This window comes from Emys orbicularis, chromosome 16 (assembly GCF_028017835.1).
Source record: "Emys orbicularis isolate rEmyOrb1 chromosome 16, rEmyOrb1.hap1, whole genome shotgun sequence".
In the NCBI taxonomy this organism is placed as follows: Eukaryota; Metazoa; Chordata; order Testudines; family Emydidae; genus Emys; species Emys orbicularis.
In genome coordinates, this window is record NC_088698.1 from 22,382,952 (window position 1) to 22,401,812 (window position 18,861).

The window sequence follows — 18,861 nt, forward strand, 5'->3', positions numbered from 1 at the left end:
TGCCTTTGAGCAACTTCTGAGTAGTGCAAATGGGACATTTGAGAGCCATTTACTTGTCAGTAGGAGAAACTGCAAATTTCCCCCTGACCTGGATCTTGCAGAGCTCCTTGAGCAGTGATACTCAGACTGAGGCTTGCTTTGTCTCCTAATAATTTTTTTTTTTTTTTTTAATTAATGGAGATATCCCATCTCCTAGAACTGGAAGGGACCTTGAAAGGTCATCGAGTCCAGCCCCCTGCCTTCACTAGCAGGACCAAGTACTGATTTTGCCCCAGATCCCCAAGTGGCCCCCTCAAGGATTGAACTCACAACCCTGAGTTTAGCAGGCCAATGCTCAAACCACTGAGCTATCCCTCCCCCCCATGAATATCATGTGCTGCGGCTCTTTGCAGCACATGATATTAAAACGCTGTGTGATTTAATAATTAACCAATCAGGATGCTTTAAGTATGTTATCAGCCAATTGTAGACTACTTGGTCAGTCATTTTGCTGTGAGGAAAAAAAAAAAACAATGAATTCACACTATGGTGGCTCTTTTGGGTAATGTTGATCGCTAATTTGGCTCCTGAATCACTGAGGTCTGAGTGTCACTGTCCTAGATATAACTTGCTCTGTCATTAGAGCCTCTTGTTAAAATGACTACATGCCCCGCACCCTGCCTGGCCTGTAAACCCTATTAGGTTGTTTAATATTTTCTTTTTAGGAATCCCAAACATCCCATGATTAAAATAAATAAAATATTTTTTTTTCCTCAACCCAAGTGAGAAGTTCCTTAGTTTTTAATGAAAACCGTACCTTGCAGTGCACCACCGCTCTGTTGTACTTGGTTGCTTCTTTGGCAGCCCAGGATTTCAGGCCATACTGTAGCAAGCTTGGAGTGCTTACAGTGCATCAGGAGATTAACCAGAAGGCTTCAGTGAACAGTAAATTCACACTACATGCAAGTGACGTTCTCCCCAGTGGATTCTCTAGTTTCAAGCTTGTCACTCTCTCTGTACCAATAGCTTGTACTGCCATGGAAGAGAGGTGCACAGGGCTAATTTTTGTCTATTATTCCCTAACAATGAGTGATGTCACTTCTCTGAGTGTTGGAAGTAAATGTCATAGTCTATAGTCTAGACTTCTGAGACTGAATAGCTAAGACTGTGCTCTGTGATATGACTTTCTGGGCATGCTGTAGAGATGAGCTGCAGCAAACAGATTCAGGGACCATTCAAGCCCTGTGCCTCCATATGAGAAGATACCGCCCTCTTGGCAAGCAGTTTACTGTCCACTGTAATAAATATCTTAGGCAGACACTCCACAGTGAGCAGCTTCTCTGCACGGTAGAGACAAAAACAGTTTCCAAAGCCTTAGTGCTCTGACTTGAGGTAAAAAGAAACCTCCATTCTCTGCCGGTTGTATTAACTTGAACCCCAAATTCTCTGGCTAAAGCCATCTCAGCTTCTTAGAAATCTGAATTATAAACCAGCACAAGGCTGAAATGGATCCTGCTCTCCCAAAGTGAGGAAATATTGGGCCTGATTCTTCATTCAGTTATGCAGGTTTAATTCCACTGAAGTCAATGGAGTAGTGCCAGTGTAAAACTGGTGAGAGTGGAGGACAGGGCGTGTTATTTTTCTGCCACCAAATGAGATTATTTTCCTTCTCCAAGTGTGCAAGATACGGACTGGGTGAGCTAGGTGGCTTCTGCTGTCTAACACTTACTGTAAAATTACTTTCTGCTTTGGATATGCTGGTTAAAGCTGGTTTGGTAAGTGTGACTAGGACAGTGGTTCTCAAACTTTTATACTGGTGACCCCTTTCACACAGCAAGCCTCTGAGTACAACCCCCCTTGTAAATTAAAAACACTTTTTTTTATATATTAACACCATTATAAATGGTGGCTGCAAAGTGGGGTTTGGGGTAGAGGCTGACAGCTCATGACCCCCCCATGTAATAACCTTGCGACCCCCTGAGGGGTCCCAACCCCCAGTTTGAGAACCCCTGGACTAGGACATGCAGTAGCTCCTTACAGTACCTAGCATCTGTTGAAAACATCATTCCCCCCCCCAACCCTTGAGTCAGAAAGGAAGCAGTCTGGATCTTGGGCAGATAACTAATCTGTGAGCTGTTAACCGACAGGGAGATTGTATTCTTTACAGACAGTAATTCATTACCCAGTCATCTCTAGTTATTTGTGTACTTGTGATCTTAGGAGAATATGATTTCAGACATGCATGGAAATTACTACAATGCTTGAAAGTTGGTTTAATTATAAAGATTATAGACCTTTTCAGTCTAAAGGAGAATAAATACAACCACTTTTCTTAATTGTGTTTACATTGAGACTTTAGGGCCTAAAAAGTTGATATTGAAGCACTTATGTGCTAATTAACTGTGATCATTAAAAAGTAGAGCTGGCCGGAGGATGACAATTCAAAAAGGAATTTGAAATCTGGCTTCGTTTTTCATATGAATGAAATGCAAAAACTTCAGAATTCTGGGGAAAAAATTGTTAGCATTGATTGAAATGCTTGGTTTTGTGTTTTATTTTATAATATATAAAATACAAAATTAGAAAAAGAAAAATCATTTCAAAATAAAAATATCAAAATGGGACATTTTGGCATTATTAGAATTTTGTGAAAAAAAAAAAATTTTTTTTTGGCCAAAATCATGTTGATTTCATGAAGCATTTCACTTTCGATGGAACTGTATTTCCTTTGAAAAATGGCCAGTTGAAGTTTTTTCAGCTAGTGCTACTTTAAAAGAAAGGCTTGCTGTAGTAGCAAAGTTGTCATATGTGTTTCTGAAGCATCTCTGCCTGTCTGTCTCTGATTTAGCTACCATAGCTCTAATTTATTTTTTTTAATTCCTCTGTCATCCCTGTAGTATCTAAGTTCCCCCTTTGCCCCTCAGTGAAATACACGTTGCTAACTCAGAGTCTGGGGAGCTGCTGTTTGTATAGGTCAGCAAGCAACCAGTGCTAAGAAAGGACAAATGTTGAGGCCTATTCAGTACTTCCGGGGAGAGTCACCTCGTGTCAAGGACTAGTGTAACCCCAGTTGTTGAGTGGGGAATAGTGCTTGGTACTGGCCCTCTGCACGGGGTGAATTTCACCATCTGTGGTTACCCATTGGAGCAGCGTAACAATATTTAGCATAGGCATTTTTCTATTTGTAATGTAATTTTGGGGAGGAGAGGGGAGAACTGAGGCAAAGATTTACAAAGATGCCTGTGGCTTTGGTGTCCAATTCCTTTTGGACTGGGTCTGCCCTGTAGGGCATTCGGTTCCCTCATGCGACTTTGAAAATCCTACCCTGAGTGTTCAGACATGCGAAGGGTGAGATGGAGTGCTCCAAAACTCATGAGAAATTTAGGCTGCATATTATGAAATCTTCCTGATGTTGAGCTGTGTTAGGCTGTGTAATCGTGGGGGAAGCCTAGTCACTTGGGCTGTTTAAAACTAGACTGGACACTGCAGCAAAAAACAATCCTCCGCTGGTCCCCAGGAGGTGGATGGCATGGTTCAATAGGTCTCTTCCGTCTCGAACATTTGTGGTGCTATCGAAGATTTGCATACAAGGCTGCAGTAGAATAAGTGCAGGCATATATAGACAACCTCTTAGCATTCATTTTGCTGGTATTCTAAATGCCAAGGATCTATGAGTTAAAAGACATTAATGGCAGGGCAATTTCAATCTCTCTCAAACCCTGCCCTGTGACTGAAGTAAGATTTTCCTATAATAAAATAGGACCTGACATGTCAGTCTAATATACCATTATATTGCATGACCCTGCCTTGCACTTTGCCAGTTACAGTACTGGTAATTTGCAGTCTAGCAGCCTATTCTGATTTCAGAATGCACAGTGCTGTGTGCGAGTAATAGAAACCATCATGGCCTTTTCCTCAAAACTAATTGTTTTCAAATCACTGAAATTTTGAAATCTGTCGTGGTTCACAGAGATACAAATGTGTGAGCTTCAGAAAGGGCTCCTGCCCATTCTGGAAACATGAAGGCACAAATGTCAGTGTTAAGGCTGTTAAGTATCGGGGGTAGCCGTGTTAGCCTGTAGCCACAAAAACAACAAGGTGTCCGGTGGCACCTTAAAGACTAACAGATTTATTTGGGCATAAGCTTTCATGGGTAAAAACCTCACTTCTTCAGATGCATCCTGGAGGCCAGAGGAGTTGTGAAAGGAAGGGGGTTCGACTGCCATAATCCCACTTGCTGTATCTCAGAATTCAGCTGGTGGCTGGCCCATTGCCAAACTACTCTCAATCAGCATGGAAGAGGCCCAGAGGGATGCAGCATTCCTGTCCCTTACGGAGATTGAAAAGCAGATCCTGCTACACTTGAGAACTTTAGGCTGCACTGTCAGATTAGTGCATAAGAACGAGGAAATGAAACAGACTAGAAACAAGGTTATCCAAACTGAGTGAAGTGCAGAATAGAAAGATGCAGGTTAAATAGTGAAAAGCACGTTGGTTGATTATTTTAAAAAATTCTGATAGCTTTAATAAATTATTAGGAACACAAAGAAGACTATATATATATATATATTTACAATTTTAAATAATATAGATCAGTGTTTCTCAAAGTCGGTCCGCCGCTTGTTCAGGGAAAGCCCCTGGCGGGCCGGGCCGGTTTGTTTACCTGCCGCGTCCGCAGGTTCGGCCGATCGTGGCTCCCACTGGTCACGGTTCGCCACTCCTGGCCAATGGGGGCTGCGGGAAAGGGGGCGGGACGAGGGATGTGCTGGCCTCAGCTTCCCGCAGCCCCCATTGGCCTGGAGTGGTGAACTGCAGCCACTGGGAGCCGTGATCGGCTGAACCTGCGGACGCGGCAGGTAAACAAACCGGCCCGGCCCACCAGGGGCTTTCCCTGAATAAGCGGCAGACTGGCTTTGAGAAACACTGTCATAGGTGAGGTGACCGAATCCTGTGCTCAGTTACACCAGTATAAATCCAGAGAGAAAGTCTGCTATAATTCAGAGGGCTTATCTCGATGAACAGTGAGAGTGTGGCAAGCTGGGGTGTAAGTCTACAGTGCACTAGCTTGCCTTGGACTAACTGTCCATGTCAACCCTGCTGCCGGGCACTAAAAGTCCCCTAGTGCACTCTGACCTATTCCCCAGTAGATCAAAGTGCGTTAGGGAGGTTTTGGCGTGCAGTAGCAGGGTCTACATGGACAGCACAGCGTGCTGGTATGCTGTAGATTTACACTCCGGCTTGCCATGCACTAACTGTTCATCTACACAAGCCCAGAGTTTGACTCATGGTTCTGAACAACAGTGTTCCTGTAACAATGAAAGTCCCCCTGACAGAATTGCATGGCCCAACAGTTCTGTTTATTGCCCAAGCACTGTGTTTTGATGAAACCCAAATGACATGCTTAGTGTTTACCCATCTTGAAATTAGTTGACGATCTGTGAAAATTAAGTTTTCAAAAACTTTTAATTAAAAAAAAAAGTTTCTACAAAACAGTGCAGCTGTTCTCTCTCCCTTTCAATTAAAATGCAATGGTGCAAGGTTGGCCACTCATGTGCATATATGGCTTCTTTGGAAGATGGAACAAAAAATTAGGAAACGTTTTATGAGACTGTTAACAAGGACCCAAGTTAAGATCCATTGATTGTGTGCACATAATGGCATGTTAATTTCCATGCAAATGGACCCACCCGCCCATGCAGCATGTACTGTTCCCTTTCTACTTTCTAACAATATATTTCCTTTTATAACTTGTAACACTGTTACTTGAAGAACAAGATAAATAATGGGCCATATCCTCAGCTGGCATAAATTGGTGTAGCTCCACTAAAGTCAATGTAGCTATGTTGGTTTACACCAGTGGAGGATCTGGCTTAAGCACTGTAGCCAGACCACAATAGAGTTCTAATTCTCCCGTGTCACCAACTCTGGTGACTTTTTTTATTGCAAGTATCAGAGGGGTAGCCGTGTTAGTCTGAATCTGTAAAAAGCAACAGAGGGTCCTGTGGCACCTTTAAGACTAACAGAAGTATTGGGAGCATAAGCTTTCGTGGGTGAATGCCCACTTCATCAGACGCAAGACCTGATGAAGACCTTGCATCTGATGAAGTGGGCATTCACCCATGAAAGCTTATGCTCCAATACTTCTGTTAGTCTTAAAGGTGCCACGGGACCCTCTGTTGCTTTTTTTATTGCAAGTCTTAAGATATTTGGTGTTTTTTTTTTTTTTCTTGCAGTCCCAGCTCCCAGAGTCATGTGATCATTTTAGAATTTCATCTTTCATTTAAAAAGGAAAAGTCAGGTTCTAGCCATCAGTGCTGATGTGGAAAAACATGATTGGCTCAATAATCAGAAGGCAGATATTTGTTATTTTTAAGCCAACTTCCTGATTGTTTGGTATTGGCAATACTTGTGTTCAGAATATGGCAGCCAACCACATCCATGAACCAGAACCAGAGCTACGTTTGGGGGGAAAGATGTTCTTTTTGCTCAGTTGCACATAATTTGTATGTGTGGGTCAGCTGTTAATTCTCAGGGTCACAGTGTTACTGGGGTCTAAACCACCCCACTCCACCGGCAACAACTCTGGGACTCTTCCACAGTGATGATACACAGTGTATTACAAGAGAGGGGTGGGGTTGCCAAATGGTTTCTCCAGATGATATATTTAATCAAGGTGCCTTTCTGTGCAGGTGCAAATTAAAGTTCTCTTAATGCCATGAAAAAAGAGTAGAAGATCGTTCTGGCCAAAGATCCCTCCAAAGAGATGGATTTAGGATATTACATACTTGGCATTTTTTCATGACGGTGGTTACAGCCTCAGCAACAAAAAGTGAAAAGCTATTGAGGCCCTATTACTGCACCCAATTCCAGGGATGTTGGGCATCTCCTTTGCCTTTTTCAATACTCCTCTACCCTGCAGTTATAGTATCTGCTTGCTGGAAGAAGGAGACATCTAGTCTCAGTAGCTCTGTCCAAGCAGAGTGTGTGGTACACCAGTTGGCTTGCCCTGTACACCTTGACAGGGGAAAGCAGCCAGTGAAGGGGAAGCCCTGGGCAAGTTCCCTTTCTCAGCCGAGACCCACTTATGGCCAAAGTTTTGCTAGCAGTGGTAGGAGCTGTCCCACCCTTCTCCCTCACTGTCAAAGCTGTGACTATTTGTTGTTCGCATAAAATGGTTGCTGCATTTCTGTTCACCGTGACAAAGTGCACAATTAAGTGTTACTTGGTAGAGTGTCTCGTGTATGGTAGGCGCCCTATAATACCAAATTCGGTTTTGTTTTATAACTCCATTAACAGTAACAAGAGATGGGTGCAGATGGCTGAACTGAAAATATACCCCTGAGCCTCGCAATGTGAACAAACAAGAGTTGTTAGCAGAGAGGGAGGAGGAACAAGGTGTGAGAATTTTTTTCACTGTTCTGAATGAAATCATGTGGCTGTCGTCTAATATGGGAATCAGAAAAATGCAGGGCTGCATAACAAAGCTCGTCATGGCGTCAGATTTTTTCGAGTGGAAAGGTAACTCGGCGTAGCGGAGGTATGTGTTTCAAGATCCCATGTTGTAACCAGTGAGATTTTCTAGAGCTGGCTACTCGAGCTGGGGTTATGCCTTAAAAACCCATGGCTGTATCCTACTCTGCTTATTTGGGGGGAACTAGGAATATAAAGGAAAATCTCCGTTTTCGGGGGAGGGGGAGAGAAATTCCTAGTTCTTTTTTGCAAAGGCAGCAGTGACAATCTAAAACGATAAAACCCAATTGCTGGGATTGAATGAAACAAGCAGCTGGGCTCCACTTGTGCAGCTGGAGGCTGTGGGGACCTAACAATCAATTGTGCATGCACACACGAAGCAATTTGTATGTAAAATCAATGACAGGGGTGTATTCCAGAGAATTTCACTAACCTGCCCCAGAATCCTTGGGCTAGTCCTGTGCCAAGGGCGGGGGAGACTAGTGAGAAAGAATTAGTCGTGACTTTGTGGGGAGGGGGGTGGCCAGGGCAAAAAATCCCTTTGCTGGCCAGCACAAAGATGGTGAATCCAGCTTTAATGCAATAAGTTCCAAGGAGGATGCTCTTGTGGTTCAGGCAGTGGACTTAGACTCAGGGATTTAGGTTCAGTACCCAACTGTACCACAGGTTTCCTGTATAACCTTGGGCAAGTGTCAGGGCCAGGGCATAGGTGGCCAAGGATCCAGGAGCCAATTACTAGGAATCAGAGCAGGTTTTAACACCAGGAATCAGACCGAATCTGACCAGAAGGCCAGGATATAGAGACAGGTATCAGGAGCAGGTAGAGTCAGGTTACTGAGATCAGGATTGGGTGACAGTATCAGAGGACAGGAACAGGAAAACACCAGTCTGTGGCAGGATGGAGCTCAGTTGTTCACACAACTTCCTCTTGCCTCTTCTGGCTTAAATAAGGGCTCAGGCCCAATTAGGAGCCTTGGAGCTCTCCGAATCAGAGTATAGGGACGGGGCTTGTGCCCCGGTCTGACTTCATGAGCCCTGGTCCCAGCTGCTCTCTGTGAGATGCTGGGTGAAGGATTGGAGGAGGGTGATGACTACCAGCACCCCCACAGAACTGGGTTTAAGGCCCCAGGCCCAGACAGCAAGTCAGTTAGGCCAGGTGTGTGCTACAGAGTTTTGTCAGCATAGCTATTTTGGTCAGGGGTGGACAAAAACCTACCCACTAGCAACATAGCTATGCTGTCAAAACCCCCGGTGTAGTCGTAACTACGGCGACAGAAGAGTGTTTTTGTCAGCATAGGAGGATGTCATTCGGGGAGGCGGTGTAACTATGCTGACAAAAAAACGCCTTCTGTCATCACAAGCTGCATCTACGCTAGAGGGCTCTGCCGGTATATACATCTCTACCTCGATATAACGCTGTCCTCGGGAGCCAAAAAATCTTACCGCGTTATAGGGTGAAACCACGTTATATCGAACTTGCTTTGATCCACCGGAGTGCGCAGCCCTGCCCCTCCCCCCCCCCCGAGCGCTGCTTTACCGCCTTATATCCGAATTCGTGTTATATCAGGTCGCGTTATATCGGGGTGGAGGTGTAGCTACACCAGTAAAGCATGTGTAGTGTCGCCAATGCCTCAGTCGCTGTACCTCAGTTCCCCATCTGTAAAATGGGGATAACAATAAATCCTTCCTCCCATTAATGATCTGTGATGTCTGCTTGGATTGTAAACTCATCAAGGCAGGGGCTGTTGTTGTTATGTGTGTGTACAGCACCCAGTGCAATAGGGTCTCTTTGCACAACTATAGTACAAATCATAATGCAGGTCACAGCATCTGTCTGCTGCTCTATCACATTGGGTTCCTCCTCTGATCATAACATAATATTGCACTCTGTAATAAAGGAAATATATACATTGTTGGAACAGACATTTCCCCCCTTCTGTGGAGCTAGCTGAGATATGAGAAGATAAGGTGGGTGAGATAGTATCTTTAATTGGACCAACTTCTGATGGTGAAAAAGACAAGCTTTTGAGCTACACAGAGTTCTTCTCAGGGACGATTCAAGGTGAAGTGGTCTGTTAACACCCCTGCAGTCATAGGACAAAGAAGGGGGGTTAGTGGGTTACAGATTGTTGTAATAAGCCATAAATCCAGTGGCTTTATTAAGACCATGTTTTTTAGTGTCTAGCAAAGTTATGCATTGAAGCTCCTAGGCTTGCCTTTTGATATTGGCCAGGTGGTAACCCTAGCTACACTACTCTGGTCATTGCAACTCTAATTCGTTAATCTAGAATACAGCTCATTAAGAAGAGCGGGGCCTAAGTGATGGATGGGGATTGGTTGAGGAGAATGAAGAGGCTAATTAGCCCATTAGACAGATGAGACAAAAGGCACAAGAAGGAAGTGAGAAGACAGGAAACAGAAGAGCAAGTGAGCTTTCCTCAGCCCATCCTCATCCATCAATTAGCTATCTGGCTCCCACCCTATCCAGGAGCTGAAGGCTCCATAGGACTGTAGGTGGACGGCTGTAAGGAGCGTAAAAGAGTGGTGGAAATGAACATTGTAAATAAACTGCAGGGCCTGTTTTACCAGCAGACATTTGTGGGTTCCAAAAGAAGCAGGAGCAAATGCCAGAGGCAGGGAATGTCTTTTTGTTCTAAGTTTGTACAGCTCCTAGCACCATGAGGTCCTGGGTTCATGACTGCAGCTTTTAGGTACTACCACAATACAAACAAACAAAGAACTGGTTGTAAAGACTACTCACGTGAGTAATGGTTTGCTTGATCAGGCCCTCAATTTTTCCCTCCTCGGTCAATCTGCCTATCAGGCCAGGAGCGCTGCCAGCTTTTTTGCCGCCCTAGGCGGCGGAAGGTCCCGCCCCCGAAATACCGCCCCCAACAGAGGCGGCGGAAGGTCCCGCCCCCGAAATACCGCCGCCGACTGAGGCGGCCGAAGATCCGGCTGCCGCGGTCGCCACCCTCCAAATGTTAGCGCCCTAGGCGACTGCCTAGGTCGCCTAATGGGTTGCGCCGGCCCTGTCTCAGGCCAAAGGAAATTAACCACCCCCCGTTACCATAAGCACTCTGCGAGCCAGGGATTCCAGAGCGCTCTTCCTGGCCCCATCACTGACAAGGGTTGTGGCCTTTGGCAAGTCACTTCACTTCCTATGTCTCCATTTCGCCCAACTATAAAATGGGAGAAATTATATCTACTTACCTACTTCATAGAGGAGCTGTGAAGACTAATTAATTAATATCTGCACAGTACCTTCAACATACAGAGTGAAATTCAGCCTGAAACCCACCTTATTTTAAGAGTGAGGCACAGGCTTTTAACTGGCCTGCCGCACAAGGTGAATTTTACTCATGCAGCACTAAAGTGTTATGTGCAATATTATCGCCACCATAAATTTATTATAATGGAACATTAAAAAGCTTATCAACTGGGCCAGTTTCTCAGATGCTTATGCAGAACTTCCACTTAATTCACTGTTTTGCATGCCCAATACATGCACATACCGTGAAACCTGACTAAAGTACCAGCCCAAAGGACCATCGCAAATAATTTGCATTGTTAAAGACCACCTTTCCTAAAAGGTCACACCAAGCCCTGTTGGACACAGAGTCCTCTGGGATACTTTAAGAGGGTTGCTTAAGCCCATGGGATTGCTCTGTGAAGGTGCGGGGGTGCACGCGTGTGTTTGTCGGTTCTGAATGCTCATTTGGAGTGTAGCTTTAGTCTAACAGAATGAGGCCATAGCTCACTGTAGCACAGAGCGAAGTGTCACTCACACCACACTGCTGGACCCTCCCTCCTCTTCTCTCTCTGGAGAACGGAGCAGATTTTAAATATTTGAAACCTGCCAAGCCTCTTCCTTCAGCATCAGCTGTGATGCTCTGGCTGTCTCTCGTGCTTCTCTGAGGACACGGGGCCAGATTTTTAGTGGGTGTAAACTAGCTTGGCTCCGGGGAAGTTAGTGGCACTATGCCAACTTACCCGCACTGGGAATCTGGCCCATTGTCACCTTCAGTGACTAGCATACAAGTGCATTAAAGAGAGAGGCGGCTTCCAGAATACGTCTGTCAGCTCATCTCCTTGCACAGGGGCCAGATTCTCCGGGCTGCTAAGACTGCCGAACAGCCAGTGGAGAAGTCCCTTTACATAGGGGAAGGCTTTGCTGGTGAAAAGCAATCAGAGGTGTCTCCTCTGCCTCCTAGGCCCGCCATCCTGCCACCTTCGGTGGAAGGGGAGAAAGGGGGCACCAGGAACGTTCCATGTGGGGGGAAGGGGTGGAATGAAAGACAGTGTCTGGTGACAGAGTATTTGCATGTTCCCAGTTTAATAGCCCCCTTTAGTTACCCTGGACCAGAGCCTCAGCTGCTGTAAATAGGCATTGACTTTAATAGTAATTTAAATCATTTGAAGATCTGGCTCAAAGTGCTTTCAAAAATGAACAATTCACTTTTCTGAACTATAAATTCCCTGTCTTGTTCACTGCAAGGTTTCGGGCTTTTATTTTAAACCCTCACCTGTAAGAGGCTTCTGTCTATGAAGGGTAAAAAGTGATTAGCTCAGCATGACTGCTCCATCCTCTGCCGTTCCCCAGGGTCTAGTGCGATCATCATCCCCACTACTCAGAGCAGCTAATTACAGCGCGACAGACAACAGAGCACAGAGCGCGGCAAAACAAACATCCACTCCAGGCTGCCGAGTGCAAGATGTCTGCACATCAGAATGGCGTGAATCATGATGCGGCTTGCCAGCTTAGCTAAGCAACCGCATGCACCAGGGCTGCGCTCTAGCTACTGAGTGTACAAGCTGGAAAGGCACGGATCAGAATTATTCCACCCACCTCCACTTTGGGTGGCAAATAAATCAATTCCACTGGAGCTGAAAGCGAAAGCTACCTAAAAGCCAAATAAACAAACAAGCCCCAGCTTGCTCCTATAGCTGCGCATTTGGTTAAAGACCTGCGCTGAATCTTGTTTGATAGGACAGAGAGCCATCTTGCTTTTGGCTAACTCCTCCCCCCCCAAAAAGGAGCAATGTGCACCAGATTTCCAAGCTGAGTCATTCAAGCACTGGATCGCTTTGCTGTTTTTCCTTAATACTTCATAGACCTGATGTGTGCTAGTGTAATATCTATAGACCCCGATTGTCGGCGGGCAGGATAGAACCTGGGATCTCTGAAGCATAGTGTATGAGCCTCTACTGCATGAGCTAAAAGCTTTTAGCCAACGCTGTAGCAGACTCATCAATCGCTAGATGATCTAGGTGCCACTAGAGTGGGACAGAGGGCCACACCAAGCAGGCATGGGTTACACTAGGATTTTAGCCATCAGTGTAGCTGCTCCCCTACCATTGACACAATTTACACAAGGGCAACCTGATTTGCACTAGTCCATCTCAATCCTGCTTGATGTAACCTGCACCACTGTGAATCATATCATGCTGCTGTAAATTATGTCTACACTAGAGCCCCGTCTACATGGGGGGCGGAGGAGGAAAGAAGGAGCTTTTTCAGTTAAGTTGGCTCAACAACAATCGCTTCATGTGATTGGACAGCCCCCTGAACACCCATTTCAACAAGCTCAGAACCTTTACAGCCCGAACGGGAGCTTAGGCAACAACGCAACAAGCTCATGTGGTATTAAAGGTGTTCAGCTGAGTCTACACAGCTGTGAAGGGGCCTAACTTGAGCACCTTTTCCCCCATGTATGGACAGACCAGAGGGGTTAGCACCAGTGCAGCTACCTCAGTGCCTGAAACGCCAGTGTCGGCTGCAGGGTTCGCATTTTTTACTGCAGTTTTATGACTCAAATAATAATACCTAGCTATTTTCATCTGTAAGTGTTTTACAAAGGAGGTCAGTATCATTATCCCTATTTTACAGATGGCGAAACTGAGGCTCCCAGAGGCAAAGTGACAATCCAGGCCTCCCGAGTCCCAGTTCAGTACTCCATCCACTAAGCATGCTGCCTCTAGCTCCGGGAGTGGGATCTTTGAGAATAAGAATAGTGAAATCTGTTCTGTGCCTTTTTTGTTTGTTTGTTGCTAGACCATGATTCTTCTCATGTTGGGCCTGAGCCTGCAAACCCTTTCTCATGCAAGTAGCCCCATTGAAACTAATAGGATTACCGGTGAGAGTAAGGACTACTCACGGGAAGAAGGATTGGCAGAACAGGGCCCTTATAAAATAAACGGCCATCAGCTTTTTTGAGAGCTCAGTTGCATATGCCCAGAGGCCCTTATTGGCATGTGCCAGGTAAACAGGACAGCTGGTGAGACAATCCTACAAAACACGTTAGCATCAAAGTTGAACAGAAAAGTTATTTCTCTTTATAATGTCTAAAGCAGGTGAAGAGAAGAGAGGAGATGTTTGCCATAAAGCTAATCAGTTGTTCAGCTTATGCAGCATAGAAAAAGACAGGATGTCACCACAGTGTAACACGGCAGTGGCATGATACCTTTTGAACTAATGTATTTTAAACCAGCCTGTTTCATCACAGTTCTGCTGTCCCGAGGCATTTCAGTGTCAGGTATGAATTTCTCTAGGACGCCGAGAGTCCTTTGCACCAATACAATCATGACTGCAATTTACAAGGAAAGTTTAAGAGATTTTTTTTTTTAAATCATAACATTTGAACACTCAATTTTCTCAGGCTCGTTAAACAATAATACAAAGGAATGTGATTGACACGAGGCAGGATGGGGTGGAAATGGGGAGAGGGCACAGAGGTAGAGGTAATGCGTTCAATCCATAGTGTCCTTAAGCATGGCAGTTTCTACAGTGCCTACTGTGAACAGATTAGAGCGACACAAAACTCAGTCATTCCCGCTCAGAGGGGATTTCTGTGAACATCTCTCGTTTGGTTCATGTGAGTTCATGTTCCTTATCCTCAGGTTGGTGAGATAAGACATAAGGGCAGTTAAGCAGGGAAAAAGAGTTGCGAAGGACCTTGAAGACAGAAGAAGGGCTGTCTTTGTGTTCTGTGTTTGTACAGCGCCTAGCACAATGGGGTCCATGACTGTGGCTCCTAGATGCTACAGTAATATAAATAATTAAGAAGAAGAAAATGGCAAAGGGGAAGCCAGTGAACAGGTTCAAAGGGGGGGGTAACGTGGGTAAATCAATGGGTGAGGGAGGTGATTTTAGGAGCTGAACTTCATATGAATCAGAGCGACGGATGGGGGAGAGGAGATCAAACTATGATTCTCTCCAGTCTTACAACAGAGGTACAAATTCAGGGCTGGGATACCAGGAAATAGCCACATAATCTATGGCCCAAAGAGCAACCCTTCCCATTACGTGGGTGGTAACCTTCTTTATCACTCTTTATTGCCTGATTGTCTCTCGTACTAAAATATGATTTAGTTCAGTGCTAAGAATAAAATTTGATTTAGCTCAGCATTAGAAGAGAGCACAAGCAGCTTGAAAAAATGTCAGTGCTGTTTAAATTTTCTTGCTGTATAAATTGAGTGCTAATGATCTTGACTCAGCTACCCTCATGTATTTATGCAACCTCTTTCATGTTTGCTACTTATTATTGATTGACTGTTAGATGACATGGCAAATAAAAGAAGTCAGCATAACCTAACCCCTGGAGGCCTTTTAAAGAAGCACTTTAACGATGATCAAAGTGCACTGCTTAGTCACTAATATGATTTCACGTTGGTCACTGCACTCCTATCATTTTCATTGGCTTCATCTTTAATGATAATTATAGATAAAGCAGAATTTGAGCTTCTCTCCCAACCCTCCCCCCCCCCCCAAATCTTTGTAAAGAATGGAGTCTGCAACTGACCAATCCCTGGGCTTGGTTCTGGGAATGTAAAAACACCAGACTGATGTGTTTTTGCAAAACCAAAACCAATACCACTGGAGTTTGCCCAATTATGGACATGGGACAAACGGAAACCTTTTCTTCAAGCCTCATGGCTTTACCAAGATTCACTACATCTAGCAATCTCTGTCTCTCTCTGAGGAATTACAGCACCGGGTACCATTAGCTATCAGGTTTTCACAGGAAAGTGAAGGCAAAAAGTGCAGCCTCTCAGACAGTGAGACTTTGACAGTGAAAATGCAGTATCTTTAGAGTCCTGAAAGATATTTATAGGTGGATTAGGACACTGCAGGGCAGATTATCAAATGGTGTAAATCCAGATGGTTCTATCTGTTTCAATGCCACCACACTGGATTTGCACCAGCTAAAGATCTAGGCCAGTATCTCTCATCTGGGAGGGATAGCTCAGTGTTTTGAGCATTGGCCTGCTAAACCCAGGGTTGTGAGTTCAATCCTTGAGGGGGCCATTTAGGGATCTGGGGCAAAAATCTGCCAGGGGATTGGTCCTGCTTTGAGCAGCGGGTTGGACTAGATGACCTCCTGAGGTTCCTTCCAACCCTGATATTCTATGATCTCCCACAAGCGAGAGGTAGGGAAAAAATACAGTAATCAAAGATCTAAAGCTGTAAGCATGAACAGAAGTCAAGAAATAAAGGCAGCAACATGTCATTCCAAAGCCTTTTCCATGTGATCTCTCTCAATCTCTTCCACTTACTAAGCAGTTTATCCTACCTAACAATACTTAATATTTATTGAGAAAACGTATACAAGGCAAACAATCCCTCTCTAGAAAGAAGATCCTGTGAAATGTTCAGGAAATTATTTCAGGAAGATCCCACTTATCAGAGACTGACATATTTATCTATTTAATACAGGAAGAAATCAAACCAAGAGAGTAATCAAAATTACCACCATATGAATGAGCTATTAAACTAACAGATTCATAGATTTCAAAGCCAGAAGGGATTATTGTGATCATAGAGGCTGACCACCGATATTTTGGGGAAGTTCTGTGGCCTGTAATATAATTCCTAGAGCAGAACTTTTAGAAAAACATCCAATCTTAATTTCAGAATTGTCAGTGAAAGAGAATCCACCATGAGTCTTGGTAAGTCGTTCCAATGGTTAATGCTCTCCCCTTTAAAAATTTACACCTTCGTTTCACTCTAGCTTCAACTTCCAACCCCTGAATCATGTTATATCTCTCTCTGATAGATTGAAGAGCCCATTGTTAATATTTGTTCCCCATGTGGGTATTTATAGACTATGATCAGGTCACCCCTTAACCTGCTCTGTGTTAAACTAAATAGATTGCACTCCTTGTTTCAATCACTATAAAATATACCTGTGGGCTTTGATGGATTATAATAGTCCTTTGCACTTATAGAGAACCTTCTATAGAAAGATCTCAAAATACTTCACAAATCTTGATAAATGTCAGCATCACAATCCAGTGAGATGAGCATTATTGTTTCCAGGGAGCAGTTGGGGAACACTGAGGGACAGAGTGGATACAGCTAATGTTTTTCAAACTTGGGTACCAAAAATTTAGGCACCTAAAAAAAAAAAAGGACCTTGATTTCAGAGGTGATGAGCACCGACCACTTCCATTGACTTCACTGGGAGCTGCAGATGCTCAGCACTTTTGAAAAGTGCACCTGATATATTTAAGTACTTAAATTTACAGGATTAAAGGTTGAAAATTTTGGCCTAAATAACTTGCCCGATGTCACACAGTGAAGTCTATGGCAGAACCAGAAATAGAACCAGATCTCCTGGCTCCCAATCACATCGCTGAATTACAGGGCACTCTTTCCTCCACTGAATTTCATGTTTCCTCCATTCTAGCCACATCTCTCGTACATATTAGTTAACATACACATATACGGATTGGTAAACTCTGCCTTCTTCATCTAACAACACAGAGTTCTCTCTTAGAACTCCATAAAAAACATCCAAATCTCTGGAAACAGAATCCTGGTGAAAAAAAGTTCTCTTTTAAATTTGTTCCATTCCCATTTCCCCTCTGCATCAAGAAATACCGGATTTGTTAAGCCAAATAAGTACAGTGAAACAAGACAGAATACAGCTGTGTGGGGGATGGAAGTTCATTTTCACAAAAGATTCTGAGACTTTGCTTAGTTCCAAATAGGAACAACAACTCAAAAAATCTGAAATTCTCCACAAAGGAAAATTCCCTCAACAAAGTTTGTTTTGGATAGCTCAAAACCTTTCATTTAGGCAAAATCTAAATGTTTCATTTTGATTTTGACTTTTTCAAGTTGGTGGTATGTGATCACATTTAAATACAATCCAAAATAAAAAATCCAAAATTGAAAAGTCATTTCAAAATGGAAAAATTGAAATATGTTTCGTCCCAAAAATGTCAAAATGGGACATTTCAACATTTGTCAGCGCTTCCCCACACACACTTTTTTTTTTTCCTTCAAAACAAATTCTGGCAAAATTGACCTGATTTTGTGAAGGAAAATATGGAACTGCATATTCCCACTGAATATGGTTCCATCCAAGTTTCTCCAACCTGCTCTAGACAAACATGAATATTAACAAAACAAGATTCATAGATTTTAAGTTCAGAAGGACTATTATAATCATCTAGTCTGACCTCCTGCATAAGACAGGTCATAGCATTTCATCCAGTGATTACTGCAGCAAGCTTCTAGTTGATCTAGAACATAAGAGCCACAGTTAATTCAATTCAACGCAACTGACTTTTCCATTTATATCATCATCTCCTAAATATGCTGCAAGACTATCACCATGTAAAATGAGTTGTGATCTTGGTAGACTGGAAAAAAAGCATGTACTTGGGCTGGTGCGAGGTGAAAACTCCCCGGGAGGAGTGGAGGGGGGGAAGGTTTGCTTCCAAATGTACCAGTAAATATCACACATTTAAACAATCATCCTGGGAGGGAAAAATACAATTGAGAGACTTCACACTTTGAGTGCTTATCTCAACCCACTTCAACAAATGCTTTCAATTTTTTAATCCTGGCATTGCTTTGTTTAGAACAATGGAATCTCCATACTGGAGCACACAAGTCTAGGCTTTACAAATGGCCTGTTTCTCCATACTGTAATGTACAAAGGAGAACGTTACTGCATCCTTCAGGGGAATGACCTCTCTTTATTCCCAGCCTCTAACTGCAGGTACCGCTGGCAGGGCTGATGAACTGAGGAAAGAACAGTGGAGGTGGATTTAGTCAGGTAACCAAGGGAGACAGTTGTTCCCGTACATTTTAACCAGCAGAGAAACAGACACCCAACAATGCAATGACGTAACACAAATTTACTTTTTAATTTAAATAAACACAGCGTGATCTTTTGGAAAACTGGAGTAGCTACAGCACCAGGTGCTGTTTGAATTCTTGCCTTCCATGATGTTTTCATGCTAACCCCTCTGATGCTTGTGTAATGGGTTGGATCACAGAAACCCCCTTGGGAGCTGCCACCTGACGTGCAAAGACTACCTCTGCTCCTGTTTTCCCTGCCAGCTCAGGACTCCAGCACCCTGTCTTGCTGAGCCAGACACTCCTGTCTGCTCCAACAC

The 18,861-nt window shown here is 44.0% G+C and overlaps 1 protein-coding gene across 1 annotated transcript in view; it reads left to right on the forward strand.

Moving 5' to 3' along the window:
- TMEM132D (transmembrane protein 132D) overlaps nucleotides 1-18,861 on the forward strand; it is a 412,093-nt gene that overhangs the window by 102,042 nt on the left and 291,190 nt on the right. The gene's annotated exons all lie outside the window — the stretch shown is intronic.